The sequence below is a fragment of the Poeciliopsis prolifica genome, unplaced genomic scaffold (assembly GCF_027474105.1).
Source record: "Poeciliopsis prolifica strain line A6 unplaced genomic scaffold, Auburn_PproV2 SCAFFOLD049, whole genome shotgun sequence".
Classification (NCBI taxonomy): Eukaryota; Metazoa; Chordata; class Actinopteri; order Cyprinodontiformes; family Poeciliidae; genus Poeciliopsis; species Poeciliopsis prolifica.
In genome coordinates, this window is record NW_026562424.1 from 3165859 (window position 1) to 3180791 (window position 14933).

Here is a 14933-nt window from a genome sequence, read left to right on the forward strand (position 1 = left end):
AGTTAACTTAGAAAGTCAGCTATTATTGTCACAAGTTTTTCTAAACTTGAAGAGTAAATGGTAGGGATACGCCAATATGAAAAAATGAACTGATGTTGATATCTTAAAGCAACACTGCTGTTATGTTAGATGTACTGATATTTTATTTTAGAAAGTAAGAATTGTAAGAATACTTGAGACATTACTTGAATGCAAAAATATTCATTTATAACATGCCTTGTATAAATTATGTCTACTAGAAGCTACTGGTGGAATTTATTTTTGTTGGATTTTTATCCATCAAACAGATTCTTAAATGTTTTTTGGGGTAATTCTTACATCAGCCTTTTAAGCTTTAAATATGCCTTGCTGTTTGTTTACATTTATCACACATTAATACAACAAATTTATTACACATTAATACAACAAAACATTAACAGGACAAGAAAATCTAATCATTAATTTTCTTAAATAAAATATCTGTTTTTGATCAATAACACAGTACAAGAAACATGTCTATATTGCATATATTATTTATTTCTAAACAAAGCTATTTACATGGTTTTGTCGAACATAGACACTTTTTTTAGCCCTCAAGCAACTTAAAGGATGTTATTTTCACCATTTTGTTTTTCTAAAAAAGGTGGAAAATTTGCGACAGGCCTCAGAAGAGAAACATTTACGTTTAACAGAAGAAGGTGGATTTGTCCACCTGTCAGCAATGGAAAACAGAGCATGAGAGTTGTTGATAGAGGAAGAAATGATATTTGAAAAAAAGCTGTCTAAAATTTTTCAGTTCAAAATTAAATATTTTCATTTTGTAGATATCTAAATGAGCTTGTAGTTCACTTTTACCCCACTGATGTTCTGCTTTTTGGCACTCTTCGACTCAAAATTTCTCTCAGGTGGTTTATGATTCCCAGAGATTACTTTTGTTGTAACGGAAGCAATAGTGTCAATAACTTTCTCAATTTTAAAAATAAAATTGTCCATTAAATCACTAGGAGAAGTACAGGAGTGTGAAGCGGTAGGAGGAAAAGCCTGAATAAATTGATCAGCAATAGTTTCTGTACAAAGGTACTGCATGGACATGACAAATAAGAGGAAATTTCATCCCTCTGCTGGTGCGTCTCCTTCAGCTCCTGCATTTTTACTAATCATCTCATTATATTTGCTCTTGAAAAATCCAGCCTGAGATGAAAAACAGGAAAGAGAGTAGAATGAAAATTATGTGTGGCAAGATAAATGCTGGAAAACATAGAATGAACATTTAAAGCTGACCAATTATGCTTCCTTGAACAGGTTAGGATATTTCTATGAGCTATGCAAAACTTTGCACAAAATCATTCTTATGCTGCATTCAATTTGAGCATAAGGGGCATTTAGTTTACATTCAGTTTATTTTACCATGCGTGTCTAGCACTGCATGGTTAAAGGGTTTCGAGTGTTGAGCGAGTCCAACGCAGCCAATGCTGGAGTTGGAAAATATGAAATATTACTACTATAGCAGAGTTCAACCAATGAAAGACTCTGTTAAGTGACTTCGTGGCCAACAGTTGATGTCCTGCCAGGAGATGCAGGCACCGCTGTGGGTTATCATCAAACAGAGTTCGGGTGAGACAAAAGTTGTGCTGATGGCGAACCTCGTCAGCGTCCAGCAAGCTCCTGAAACTCACCAAACTCACAATACCTTTCAATTATCTCGTGATTTCACAACGACAACATTTTGTTGCACTCCGTAAATAAAGCCAAGGTACTCAACATTTCAGCCGTCGTTGTTCAAAGTAACTCGGAGAGGCAACAAAACAAGAGACTCCACCTAACATGCGTCATACCATCACCACTTGTTGCGGCTTTTGTTCTATAAAAACTGAACACAAAATGTTTAGCAGACATCTGAGCCTCTGTTAAGATTGCAGAAGATTTCACTACATGATATTTTGGTACCGCTCTCAATTTTATGCATTGTTGTACAAATACAGCACTTGGAAAAAAACGGCTCGTCTCAATGTGCTTCTACCGCAATTTTAATGTGCGTGTACAGTAAAATGTCAAGCGTCTGACTTCAAAGTGCACGTCAGATGTGTTGTTGACATGCAAAACATGTTTGGTCTGAACGCAACATTCAGTGAGTGTTCAGTGTGGTTAGTTCTATTTAGAGCTCCTTTCAGAATAAGCTGTTTAAAGGTCATGTTAAAACGAAATAAGTTGCTGTTGACCATGCCTCCCAACTTCACATTTACACTTGCATGTGAAGATGGTTGCAAACTGATGTGCAATTATACAGTTGTACATCTTTGAAAAGCAGAAGAGCCTCCGACACAACCAACAAGAATGTTGCAAGTGATTTTTAAATTCTAGGTTTAACTGCTTGTCTCTTCCAGCAGCCATTGTATCGAGTGTACAGTAATAGAACCAGCTAACAAAACATACTGGAGATCCACTTATGTTGCTTGGTAACTTGGCTGAGTATGTTTTCAAGTGTTTGGGCTGATGTTTTTAGAAGCAGTTGAGATGCAATTGGAAGTATAAAGTGTACCAAAAGTTTATTTTACATAATGTATCCCCTTTAAAAAATGCTACTAATTACTTTTTCATGTTTGGTCAATTATTTCAACAGGAAATCTTTGGGATTTTAAGAAAATCTTAGTTGACTGACCTTATACAAACCGGCAGTTAGTAGAACCAGAAATGCCAATCCTCCCAGAGATCCTCCTATAATCTCTTTAGTGAAATCTGGTTTGGGAAACACTTCTATCTCTGCTTCGATCTGAAAATGAGAGGTTCAGAAGTTTAAAATCCTTAAAAGGTCTGATTGGTACTAAGATGTTGATAGTAACTTGCTGTCACCTTGTGAACAGGAGGGTCACTATTAGAGGCTATAGAGAAGAAGATGTACTGGCTCTCATCATACTCTAGACTGGCTGTACTGGTCAGGAGAAACTTAGCAGATGGAAGTCCAATCTGAGAGACAGTAACATATCAGGGATGATGAGATTTTTTTTATATATATATTTTTTACATTTTACAGCCTAGACAGCCTATCGACATCAACTTCACATCATTTACCTGTTCTATCCATCCTGAACTGATGTTTGCAGAGATGGTGTATGTTTTTTCCTTGTTTCTTTCCATTAATTCGGAGCACCTGAACACTCTGCACTTTGCAACAGTGCAGTCCTGTTCCAAAATTAAAGATGCATGATACTGATTAACTGTGAGAATTTCAGAAGACTAAATGCAAAAACTAAATCAAATAAGACAGATTATCAAATTATTATCAAAGTTATTTGAAATGAACACAATAAAACCTCTGATTAAATTAAAGTGGAAATGTCACATTGTCTGGAAACTATTTGGAAATAGCTTACATTTCTTTAAATGTTAAAGAGCTACTCCTTTATTAAAAAACACAGAATAAAGACATACTTACCAATATTTTCTTTTCTTTTATTGTATTAACAAAGTCAGTGTCAGTAGGTTCTTCATCTCTGCTGCTCTGACAGTCTGGAATCTGAAAACAGAGCTCCACCTCATCAGTTTAAGTCTTATTTACATTTAATTATTTCTAGGTGGAGCATTTGTCACCTGAAAACTGCTCATGTCCACCCCAGATGTCTTTGCCACCAAGTTTTACAGGAACTTTAATCACCACAGTCAAATTTAGTGGTCTGATGGTGTTAAAAACCTAAAAAAAGTGGGAATAAAAATAAAGAACCCAAATGATATTAATACTGTATTTGAATATAGAAGCCATTCTGATCTAACTTATTAAAATTTTCTTTTACCTTTATTTTTTGCTCAAGTGGTTTCTGAACAGCATTTTCACCAAATGTGAAATTGTTGTAGCTGAGGGAGCTGAGCACACATTTCATACATTCATTTAAGATATATTTAAACTATTGACGTTTTTTTAATAAATTATTCATTCCACTTAACAAACCTTTCAATTGTGACAAAAACACTGTACTTGACATCAATGTCTTTGTTTTTGTCGAGTTCACTGGAAGGGGAATGGCGCTCATTGTCACTATAAAAGCAAGATCAAATAAAAATTAGTTAAAACTTCAGCATCAAAGAGCTGCACCTTAAACTCATAAATTGTACCTGGTGGAGGTCGCAGTCACTTCAATCTTTCTACTAAGACCTCTGTTGGTGTTGAAACCATATGAGACAATGAAGATTGCCTAAAAGGGAAATGAAAGAGGGATCAGAAGACGTCCTCTTCTACTTAAATAATGAGTGAAGGAGCAGCACAAAACTAACCGCAGAGTTGCTTCTGAATATTGGTTTGTCGATACTACAGACTGTCTTTCCTTTAGTTACACCATCCTCACTGTCCACAGAGTTGCACTCAATTCGTCCCTGCAATAAAACACAGATCATCAGCTTGTTGCAGAAGCTTCACCAACATAAATTAATGTTAGTGTCTTACTTCCAGACGTGTAACCTTCCTGTAGGAGAGCCCAACTGGGTATGTGAGAGTAATGCGACTGTTGTACGAGTTTTCTCCTCTGTTCTTCACTGAGACAGTCACATTCACAAGTTCATCTATGCCGACCCTAACCACTGAGGATCTGAAAAAACATGATAAATTACAAGTGCATAAAGCTTGTGATATCATTTACTATCACTATAGGACAACCAATTGCAGTTGAATATACAAGCTGCTTTGTATAAACTTTTCGGTTTTGACCATAAGAAGTAGAAGTAATAGAATGTAGTCAGTTTGTTTTGTTTCTTTTTCCGATTTTGTTTTTCTTTTATTGTTGTTTACTTTCAGTTTAAAAATTTGCATACAAATCCACATTCCATTCCAATAAATGGCAGAAATGCACATCTAAACCTTGCTTGCCAATCATCATAAAAAAATATAAAAATAATAATAGGAAGAGAAATACATTGTTGTTCTGTCCTAGCCACTAGGGGCACAGATGAAAGAGACATAAAATAGAGAAGAATTTGGACCTGAGACGAATGGCCGTCGTTTTTTTACTCTTTTGTAAAGAACGAAACTCACAAATAAATACTCCTGGTTAAGAATTAATCAGTTGCTTGACTTCTTGACATGGTATCAGAAGTCAGTAAAAAGGAAGATTTTTACTGAAGCATCAAAATGGGCGGCGTGTAATGCACCGGAACCGTCAGACTTTACCCAACCGTCATTGTGGCTTTGCTATATAGCTTGACTGAGAAGATGAAGTACAAGTCAATGCAGTTTTATTTGATGGGAAAAGAGGCAGGGCTAATATTTAGCACCTTCACGGCAAATGATGAATAGGACCATTATGAAGCAATTTATGGCTAAAAGAAACACAATGAGAGTTCATGTGTTCACAGGTTCCCTCAGCAACAGGGAAAGAGTGAAGAGTCGTTTGTCGCAATATGCTAGTAATCTCATGATAAATCCAAAATAATTTGCCAAATGAATACAAATGTGTAAGTTTTGCAGACATAACGTATATAGTTCACCGGACATATCAAGGCTTCACTTCCAGAAACAAATCTCTTACTTGGTGAAGTTAAAATCCACCTTCAAGTTATCTTCACACACTTCATCAGCTCCACAACTGATCTCAAACCCAATCTGTGAATAACAGAAAAACCATTAAGCAGATTGACTCAGAGAAATTACTTTGTGATGTAATGTTTTGTATAAAACGGTCCTACTGGTAAACTCATCAAACAGACGTGGGAAGCTTAAAGCTCAGTAAAGATTTTTCTGTACAGATTCAGGATATACAGGAGTTACTCACAGGATGAAATGTTGTGGTTTTAACCTGTGGAGAAAGGCTTGGTCTTGGGTTCGAACCAGAAGGCAAACCATCAAATGTAAATTTGAGCTCATTATTGAGTGGATTGAGAGCATCTTCTGGACAAGACTGGAAGGCATTGAAATATAAAGGTGATTAATTAAAATAACTATTGAATATTATACAGTTGTATAAGATTACTGTAACAGTTACATTACAACTTACCTCAATAAAGAAGTCCACATCAGTGCATTCTCTCCTATTTAAATTAAGATTAAGAGATCCACTCTTGTGTCTCACATCCTTGCTGATCTCAGCTCGGTTGTTTGGTATCTTACGATTTGCGTCCAAAGTTAAGGTGAAATTAACCTGTGCTTTAGCTGCAAGATGTGTTTTGTTTGATCAAAGTTCTCAAATAAAATGATGGAAAAATAGAAAAACTAAAGAACTGTACCTTCATTCACATTAGATAGTTCGCTCATAGTGAAGCAGACAGTAGCATTGCTTGGCAGTGGTTTTGAACAGTCTGGGTTTTGAGTTGGAATCAGATTTGGGTTGAATGTCACAGTGGCAGTCACTGATACAACTGGTCTGGATCTAGAAACCGAAAAGACCATGTTTGTTTTATGATTGTGAAGCAAGTAACTTTATTCAGGTACATTTGGAGTTGTTATCCTGCAAAAGGTAAAGGCAATTTTAATTACATAGCACATTTTCAGCAACAAGCCAATACAAAGTGCTTTACAGGAATAAAAATGAAATACAAAACTAATATGTAAACATATTTAGGTTTCAAATTAAGAAGAATTTGTTCAATTACGGAATAGAGAGCCACACCAGGGACTTACCTGAGTAAGACTACTTTCCCCTTTGAACCCACTGCTAAGTCAGGAAGTCCATCACCACTCTGATCGTAGGAAGACTGACTGATTGAGATGCCAAATAACTTCAGGCCTGATTGGACTGCAGATGCAGCAATTCTCTGTGTAATGAAAAACGTCTCGCTTTATCAAGTTCATCCATCAATTTTCTATACCAGCTTGTCTGTGCAGAGTCATAGGGTGGCTGGGAGTAAAGCTCTCTCCCAGCCACAATGGCTGAGGGTGACCAATGTGTGGGTTGGTGCATTAGGAATGCAAGCACTAGGTTAGACATAATGGACACATTTCTAAGTACAATTGAGAGAAGCCAACAAACCAAGCAATCATGATTTTGGACTATCGGAGGAAGCCAGAGTAGCTGGAGAGAACTTACAGAATAATGTGAAGAACAAGTAAACTCCATTTAATAAAGATCCTACCAACTGTGAAGGTTAGACTCATGTTGATAAATAAAACCATTTGATGGTTTATGCTTGTGTTTCACTCACCTGTGAGTAAGTAGGATTTATTTTTCTTCCTCCCTCTCCTCGGAAAATGTAGATGCTGCCTTGACCATCGTTCTCCAAAGGAGCTCCAACGGCCAAATCATTGAATGTGTCTGCATTTATATCAGGCAGAACAGCAAGAGACGACCCAAACCTTCCTCTGACAGACACATCACCTCTTAGTGTGGTGATTTGTGATGGATTATCAAAATAACAAACCACACTCTGGAAAAATGAGAGGATGAGAAAACTTTATATCTGCCTAAACTTAACAGGAGGTTAAATAAATGAACATAAATGACTCAGCATTTACCAAACGACTTAATTCACAGACATAAACACGTCCTTCTCTATCAACGTCTTTATACATCGGAGAGGATATGAGGATCAGATCAGTAACACCATCAGCATCCACATCCATGGCACAAACCTCAGCCCCAAAATATTCACCAGTCTGGAGAAAACAAGAGGAAATGGACATCAGAAGCAAGCCTAAATTTGTTTACACAGTTGGTCTTATAACGCAATCACAATAATTCAGAAATAGCATTCAGCAGCAAGACCGGTGTTAACTAATGGGCCACAAGTCGTATGAAACACGTATCCTCTGTTCAATTAATTCCCTCTGTCACTGAGAATGTCAACATTTGTACATCTTAGTTGAATAAGTACAAAGGAATTTGTTTTTAGCAATTAAAACAGCTTTGGTTTTCACAGATGACTTACATCAAAAATAGTTGGATCTAATTTAATGCCAGACTGGAACAATGGTTGTGTTTTTTATAGAATGGATGTATTGTTCTTACCTGTTGTTCAAAGGGTCTGATTTGATCTGCCAGTTGTTCATTGAAAGCTGTCATAACAACTCCTTTGTGTTGATTTCTTGGAGCACCAAGAATTGTTAGTGGACCATTAACGGTTTTAGCAACAGCCATGGAATAACCTGGAGTTTAATGGTTAAATAGTTAGAGACATCAGGAAAAAATTGTCTTTTTACATTTCTAAATGTTTTAGGTAGTTAAGTTGTTAAACAGACAGAAATACCTAAAAGAGACTTTTTAATAGACAAACACAGCACTTCTCTGGCCAATTAATTATCTTAGTAAAACAAAACTGAATTTGTGCTGTGAAAAAGCCCTAGAAATCAGATTTATGTCTCGTTCTTACCAAGGTAACTGTCAGGGTCAATGGACGGTGGCTCAAATGATACTGTGTTTAAAACATTGCTAAGCAAGTATTTCTTGTAGCCTCCTTTCCACTGGTTAGCACCAACCATTGTCATCTGAATATACTGCAATGCAAGAACAGAGAGAATCTTTTATTTCAAATATGTTTGTTTTTAAGACTAAGATTGTTTTACTCTGAAAATTTCACTTGGATTTTATTTACCCCAGATACATAAGCTGTTCTGAAGCCTTCTTGAGACATTTCCTGTTTCAGTGCCTCTCCACCACTTTGCGATCCTATAAATTCAAAACAAATTAAATATTATTTTACAGAGTTCTTTAGAGTTCCTCTTCACCACAGAGCACAACAGAAACTTAAATATAGTCAATACTTTGTAATTTAATAAAATTACGATTCACATTTGTAAATAGCCACTTTTAGCTACGAAACAAAATGTGTTCATGTGCTGAAAAATGAACAAATGTTTCAAATACTAAATTATACATTCATACCTTCAATGGAAAAAATTTTGGCCTGCAAGTTGTCCTGTATTTTGTCAAGAGCATCAAAGCTTCCCACTTGAAACACAAAATTGTCAGCAGGTTGAGATGCAATCGTTCTGAGCTCTTGTTTTGCGTAAACATTTGTGAATGCATTCCCCACCTAGAGTTATAAATACAACGTGAGTAAAACATTATACTGCAGTTGTACTTTTCAAAGTAGTTGTCATAATCTAAATTCTTTGTTCATCTTTTATTTCAAGATTAGTCATGAAAAGTAATCAGTTCTTAACTCTACTTTTAAATACAAAAATTGTTTCAGAAATAAAAGTTTAGAATTTATGTGAAATTTTATTTGAAGATCTTGAGGGTGGAAAAAAAATCTGTGTTTTTATGCTTTCATACATTTGACAGTTTTGGTTTACAAAAGTAACTGCTAATATTGCTTTCTGCAGTATGAAAATGTAATGTATCTTACTCTAATATATAATAGACATATGTTTTTACATGTAAGTGTAAAAAAAAAATAGACACCTCTTACCCCAATAGCGAATCGAAGAATGTTTTTTCGATCAGCTGACTGTGTTGCTGTGGGTAAGTTTCCTCTATCATGGGACTCTCCATCTGTAATCACTATTAAAATTCTTTTCACATTTGACCTGGAACCCCTTTGTGGTGAGAAGACATCATCCCTGTTAAAAAAAATATTATTTGTGTTCCTCCATCGTTGCCCCCTTTTTTTTCTCTCTTTTAAAAAATGTCGTGTGAACAAACTGGAGTGTTGGGGTTCCCTCCTACATGTCATAGCTTTTGTTTGACCAATGTTGTGGTTTTCAGAAATATTTAAATATTGTCCTGGATTAAAAATTAAAACAATTAAAATAACCCCACACAAACCACAATATTTAACAAGTAGCAGTAATAGTTGTAAGTACATTCGATTGCTAAAAAATGTATTAATTTAAGTTTCACCACTCTAGAGGTTACTTATGCATAATGACTGACCACCTCGGGCAAAAAATACTTTATATTGCGCTCCTTTGCACATCAGGGCAGCAAATATCTTTGTCTAAAAACATTTTATTCATTTTAACCCACTATCATGCAATAAGTGCACAGACTTAATCTTATTTTAAGTCTACTTCTCTCATATTTTATTAAGTAGTTTAATTTGATTTGCTTTAATTTTTTACATGTGCATCTATCAAGTAGCCAAAAGTAAGTATTTTTAGTTTCCATACAATATCTTAAAGAGAAGGGTAATGGTATTGCTCTTTATATCTAAAAATAATCTACCTATCAACCTGTCTAGAATGTTGTTCGAGTTTCATTCATAATTATTTTTCCTAGTGGGTGAAAACTACATTAACTCCTGAAACATGTCTGACTTTCTAAACTTTTCATAATGAAATTAAATTATATTTAAGCTTTCTCGATAATAACATTGAAAAAAATTTGGTGAAATATACACTAACATTTCAGAAATACTTACACAACATTTTGAATGGCTCTGGCTGTATATGTTCCTCCATATAATTGACGGATGTTGTCAATTTGAGATTCCCAGTTGAAGGTTCTAAAAGTGCTAAAGTAGTAATGCGTTGTTGGAGAAAAGGAAAACTGGGTAATGGCAAACTGCAAAAATTAAAAAAATGGAAATGAAGTTAAAACTACTTTCAATAAAAATCAACTACAGTAAATTAAAAGCAGCAATGACCTTAAAGGAGATGTACACTTAGAAACGTAACAAGGTTTTTGATGAAGTTATAAGTCTCACCTGTGTGTCTCTTCCCAGGAATGTTCTGATCAGACTTTTCACAAATTCTTTCATTCTGATGAAATCATCAGAAGCTACACTGCCTGAGCCATCCAGCAGAAATGCAATGTCAGCTTGGGTTCGACACTCTGTGAAAAGAGATCAGAGATGCAGACAGTTTCCTGACCGTTATTCAAGTGTGTTGATGAGAAAGTTAACCTCCAGTTTGCAGAGGCAGTGAAATAATTATGATGGAACAAGCTCACTGTACTTACCATCCGTCGCAGACGGGTAAGACTTTCCAATTGCATTACCCTGATCGATCTCATAGCACAAACCATTGTACATGGTGATAGTTTTGCAGTCTCTGGGAATGGTTGGACCACAGGCCTAGAAAATTTGTGAACAGTATATCTTTACATTTTCATCCTTTATTTATTCATTCATAATTTTCTGCAGCTCATCCTCTCACCATTGTGTTTTGTGTTGATGGATCATTTGCCATCGCCAAACCAAGAGACATGTTGACTGCAGCTCTTTGCTCTGTAAAAACAATCACATGTAATGACGACTTGTCCAAATTATCACTCATTAAAAATTGTTCCCATAAATTGCAGTAATTTGCAGCATTTCACTTTGTTTTAATCTAAATGTCTCCAACTGAAGCTCTTGTAAACTCCAGTTTGGTCAAAGGTTGACTTAGCCAAATGTTGCTCCATAAGCCTTAGATCATAAAAAGGATAAGGAAGCTGTTAAAGGGAAATTTTTGCTTTATTTTTAATTAAATGGCAACAAGATTTAAAAACAAGAAGGGAAGGTTGACCTTGGATAAGAAAGATTTTTTTCACCCTTATGGATTTTGTAAATTTGGGCCTCAAATAAATGTTGGCATCCAACAGAGCAAATAGAGAAGCTTATAATTTACGCTAAACCTGGGTGTTCACTGGATGTTACAATATCTTAGTCTGATATTAAAACTTCAGCTTAAATATCTAAGTTTGATGGAGGAAATACTTGTTTACTGGACTGCATGTCTGACATTGTTCAGAATTTAGTGCAAAATCCTTGGAGCTCCTGGTGCATACCACATCTGGTTATGAGATCAAATTTGTAAGTTTAAATATCTTTATCGTAAAATTTGTGCATTCACAATATCAGGAGTAAAATGATTCCTACCTAGAGCAGCAAGATTGCTGCAACTGCCTCCCCTGTTGCACTGATATATCCGTCCTCTTTTATTCCCTTGGTACTGCTGTAGTGGGGCACTGACAAGCAGACTGAGAGAAACACAGGCAAACATTGGTTACAACATGTTACAAAAGACTTTTTAAAAATTAAATCAAGATGACTCACTCTGATTGTCTTTGCACCACCTGGTATCCAAAACTTTCATCAGAATGATTCAGGGTTTTCCAAGACTCAGAATCAACATTAAAGCCGACAGCAGCTTTTAGCACTGAGGGGGAAAAAAAAATAAGAAAAAAACAACAAAGTCTCTTTAATTCAAAGTTTTTATGGTTTTTCTTTTAGTATTTATGTAATTATTCTGTATTAATGACAGTACGCTAATATTTTGTTGAAGACTGCAAGAGAAAACATGGTCTGCAGTGTCTGGGTTTAACCACTAGGGAGCACTAAAGATCAAACTTTTCAAATGTCAGAAGAAACGGAAACAATAAAGTTAAGTGTAAGTTGAATATTGAAGTCAATATTTAAGATGTATCATACAATTGGCTTGTTATTTTTGCCCTGTAAAAACTGAAACATATTTCGCTCCCAAAAATGTCTTTGCCTAATATTGAAGGACTTTTCCTGTACAGCAGGATTGTTTGTTGGATTTTCTTTCTCCTCAATCTATTCAGCTTCACATTTTTAAAATTAATAATATTACCTGGGATGAGATTTGTCATCTTAAAACGTCCTGCCAATCAAAACAAAGCTCTGCAGTGAGCAGGTTTAAGTCACTGAGAGTAAGAGCTGAGCATCAAATGGTAAATGGTTCAGAGTCTATTACTCGATGGACTCTGAGCAAATGATTAGAACAGATAAATGCCTGAATGTGCCCTAACTTTATCCCGCTGAACAAAAACAAACTGAAGTTATCTTCGAACCGAAAGTGAAACGATTTAGTCAACTCACAGCTTCTGTTATTACAGAGAGAAATTAGTGATCAAGTCCAAAATCTGGGTGTAATGATGGAGTCAGACCTGAATCTTGTAAAGATGGAAGGAAAATTTGCTATTTTATTTGCTGAAAAAGGTAAATGAAATATCTTTTTCAGGTTGCCAGGCAATGGTGCATTTTTGTTCCAGAAGCAAGCAGAAAATGTTTCGTAAGCAAGCATAGAGTTCGAGCAGAGTCTAAGGTTGTGTTCACACTGCAGCCTGAAGTGACCCAAATCCAATTTTTTCTTTATGTAATGCGACTGGGTTGGATTCTTTTCGAATGCGACCCATATCTGATACGTGTCAGATTAAAATGGGACCTAATGTCCAGGTCTGATTCATCCGAACTGATACTGAACAAATATGTGTCCTGATACGCAAAAGCGGGAAGAAAAACAACAATTATAACGGACTATATGAGTATTAAGTTAATATTCTGAGTCCGGTTGGACAACAACTTTATGAGTAAACTATGCTCCACCGTTAGCGTCCACGTTTACTTCTGCAAACACTGAGCTCTTCTCCTTTTTTTTGTGATTGTTGGTAGAACACTGACGCTGTACTCCGCATTGGGGACACTTTCAAGCCGTTGCCCGTTGACACTGCAGAACACATACAGGTCACATATGTCTGGTAGTGTGAATAGTCCTGGCAAAAAAAATCCGATTTGACAAAAATTTTTGATTGGGTCACTTCAAGCTGCAGTGTGAACGAAGCCTAAGTCTTAGCACGAGGAGAAGTTTTGAGAACAAAAGACAAGAAATTCCGCTTTCAGAATGAAAATGTGTGCTCTTGGATTATGGCAGAAAAATTTCTCCATACTCATTCAGTTTTTCGCACTGGAAGCAGATGAATGAATGTGATACCTTGTGTTTTTGGACGCGGTAAATGGCTTTTTTTCTTTGTTTTTTATCTCCGGATGATGTACAAAAGCAATTTTAAATGTTGTTAAGTCATATATTTCTATGTCATTTTTGTGTTTGTTTTTTAGGTGTCCATGAAATAATGGATAAAACAGAAACGTATTTTACTGTCTGCAGCTTCCATCAGATTAATTGCTCTTACAGTTGTCACACTAGCAGATTACTTAAAATATCTGAATGAAATCAGAAGAAACAAACTTTTCTTACCGGAACAGAAAAGTGCCACAGTAATTATCCAGTCCATTGTGTTTCTGGCATCGAGATCAAACTAAAAGTGTGATTTCCACCCTGGTCAACCAATTTAAACTGACAGGGAGTGCATTACTTTTTACTTGACGTAGGAGGAGCAAGTTGAAAGTGACAGCAAGGTCACTTTCAACTCGGATGAGAAATATTTTCATTTACCTTTTTCTCTTCTGACCTTTTAAAATTTTAATGTGAGGTCTAGCAGCTTTAATTAGTTCCTGGTAAATGAAAGAGTGGAGATAACAGAATCAATATTTGGTCATCTGTGTTTGCGTTGTTTTAACTAGAAATCCTGAAGTAATCAGGTCATGTCATAATAAGAAATTTACTTAAAATAAGCTCTTTTAATTTGTTGCAGTTACTTGTAAGTTAGTTTTGGCTTTTTTCACATGTACTAATATATTTGCAGAAACTTACTTATATATTTGCAGACCAAAAATACTTAGAAAAATGTTGTGTTTTTGCCCTGTATATCTCATATTGATTTCACTGATAACCTCTGATTACTTTTGCATTAAATATCTGGTGTTTTGGTCTGTTTCATTCATAAAATATGCAGATAGTAATCAACACACTGCTGCTTGCATGCAGCTTTCTGATGCTATGTGTGAGTATGAAGGGTGATGATGGAGATTATCCACAACATCCTCTTTTTAAAGACCAAATACCAAACAAAGTTTGCACAAAATAAGCAGAAGTAAACATTAACAATGCTCTACAGGACAACATAAAATAATTTCCAGCCAGTTTGACTGAACACATTTTCTTATGTCTTCTATTTTTAGTCAGTGCCTGGCAAAAAAAAAAAAAAAAACGTTCTTACATGTAATTCTTCGACCTTTAAAGATTTAAATATGTCTGGCTATTTATTTCTATTTATCACATTACACATTACTATAACAAAATCTGAACAATACAAAAAAATCTGATCATTAATTTTATTAAATAAAATATCTGTTTTCTTTATTAACACAGCACAAGAAACATGTATATATTGCATATCTTTATTTCTAAATAAAGCTATTTTACATACTTTTGTCAAGCACAGACAGTTTTTTAGCCTTCAAACTATTTGAAA

The 14933-nt window shown here is 35.3% G+C and overlaps 1 pseudogene; it reads right to left on the reverse strand.

Annotated features, from left to right (window-relative positions):
• Positions 1-510: 510 nt before the first annotated feature.
• On the reverse strand, positions 511-13900 carry LOC129377667 (integrin alpha-D-like; annotated as a pseudogene).
• Positions 13901-14933: the final 1033 nt, after the last annotated feature.